Raw genomic sequence first — 2,504 nt, forward strand, 5'->3', positions numbered from 1 at the left:
GGGAGCGGCCACTGCACTCCAGTCTAGACGACAGAGTGAGACTCCAACTCAAAAAAAAAATTAGCCGGGTGTGGTGGCACGTGCCTGTGGTTTCAGCTACTTGAAAGGCTAAGGCAGAAGGATCACTTGAGCCCAAAAGGTCAAGGCTGGAGAGGCCGTGAGCATGCCACTGCACTCCAGTCTGGGTAATGGAGTAAGACTCCTATTAAAAAAAGAAAAGAAAAGAAAACAGGTACCGCGCGTGGTGGCTCAAGCCTGTAATCCCAGTGTCACTGTACTGTAGCCTGGGCAACGGAGTGAGACTCTGACTCAAAAAGAAAAGAAAACAGGTATTCAAATAGATTCTTGAACGACAGTATTCATTACTGCGTTATTCACAGTAGCCAAAATATGGAAACAACCCAAGTGTCCATCAACAAATAAATGAATAAATGTAATGAGGCATATACATGCCAAGCAACATATTCTGCCATAATGAAGTTGTGATCACACCACCACATGGATGAACCTTGAAAACATTACACAAGTGAATTAAGTCAGACACAAGTGACAGACATTGTATAATACCATTTACCTTAAACATGGAATAGGTCAATGAATAGAGACAGAAAGTAGGTTAGAGGTTACCAGGGGCTGGGGGAAGAATGGAGAGAAGGAGTTATTGCTTAATAGTTACAGAATTCTTGTTTGGGGTGATGAAACAACTTTGGAAACAGACAGTGGTGATGGTTGCATAATCTTGTGAGTATAATTCACACCACTGAACTGTACACTTAAAAATAATATAATTGCCCAAAAAAGAACAACTGAACCTACTTTCATGGTACAACTTCAACTCTATTACAAGTAGAAAGTATTGATATGGAAGGAGCAAACAGCTGTGTAGAAATATAGACAGGGCAGCCATGGTGGCTCACTCCTGTAATTCCAGCACTTTGGGAGGCAGAGGCGAGAGGATTGCCTGAGTCCATGGGTTTGAGACCAGCCTGGGCAACATGGTGAGACCTCATGTCTAAAATAAATTTAAAAATTAGCTGGGTGTGGTGGCATGCATCTGTAATTCCAGCTACTTGGAAGGCTGACGTGGAAGAATTGTTTGAGCCCAGCAGGTCAAGGCTGTGGTGGCTCTGAGCATGCCACTGCACTCCAGCCTAGGTGACAGAGTGAGACTCCGACTCAAAAATAAAAAAAGAAAGGGATATAGACAGTCCTAGATGGCTTCATATAGGAGATATTTTGAGAATGTTGCCAAGGGGAAGTAATTATGAAGATTTAAAATAAGTAAGATGTTCACAAGCAGAAATGAGAGGAAAGTTTTTGGTGAGCTTTGAGAGTTACTGTCCTAAGAACCCAGGAGTCACTGTCTGAGTTATATTCTTGGGTCTGTTGTTAACTGGCTCTGTGACCTTGGGATCTCTCTGGGCTTCATCTGTAAAATGGTGATAGTAATGATACCTCCAGCCGATGGTTGCTGTGAGGATTAAGTAGTTAATACATGTAAAAGTACCTAGATTAGGACTGGCACATAGTAAATGTTATGTGTTAGCTATTCTTTGTTATTGTTCATATATGCTTCCATTTTTATTCAAAAGCAAGTTTAGGAGATGTTTCTACTGATCTGACAGAGGTACTAATATTTTTGTTTGTTTTTGTTTTTTTGGAGTCAGAGTCTCACTCTGATGCTCAGGCTGGAGTGCAGTGGCACACTCAAGGCCACTGCAGCCTCAACTTGCTGGGCTCAGGTGATCCTTCTGCTTCAGCCTTCCAAGTAGCTGAAACAATAGGCATGTGCCACCATGCCCGGCTTATTTTTTGATTTAGTGTAGAGACAAGGTCTCACTATATTGCCCAGGCTGGTCTTGAACCCGTGGGCTTGGGCAACCCTCTCGCCTCTGCCTCCCAAAATGCTAGGATTACAAGTGTGAGCCACCGTGTACTGCGCAGTACTAATGTACTAGTGTTATGGGCTGAATCATGTCCCCCCAAAAAGACATGAAGTCCTAACCTTTAATATCTCAGAATATGACCTTATTTGGAGATAGGGTCTTTAACAGAAGTATTCAAGTTAAGAAGAGGTGGCTGGGCATGGTGGCTCATGCCTGTAATCTCAGCACTTTGGGAGGCTGAGGTGAGAGGACTGCTTGAGCCAGGAGTTTGAGACCAACCTGGGCAACATAGCGGGACCTCATCTCTACAAAAAATGTAAAAAAAATTATCTGGACATGGTAGTGGTAGTCCCAGCTACTTGGGAGGCTGATGCAGTAGAATTGCTTGAGCCCAGGAGTTGGAGGCTATGATGAGTCGTGATCATGCCACTTCACTCCAGCCTGAGCAACAGGGTGAGACCTCGACTCAAAACAAACAAAACAAGCTGGCTCAGTGGCTCAGCCTGTAATCCTGCACTTTGGGAGCCTGAGGTGAGTGGACTGCCTAAGCCCACGGGTTCGAGACCCACCTGGGCAACTTGGTGAGACCTCATCTCTACAATAAATCAAAAAATTAGC

The sequence above is a fragment of the Carlito syrichta genome, unplaced genomic scaffold (genome assembly GCF_000164805.1).
Source record: "Carlito syrichta isolate Samal-C Ts95f unplaced genomic scaffold, Tarsius_syrichta-2.0.1 Scaffold305642, whole genome shotgun sequence".
NCBI classification, from domain to species: Eukaryota; Metazoa; Chordata; class Mammalia; order Primates; family Tarsiidae; genus Carlito; species Carlito syrichta.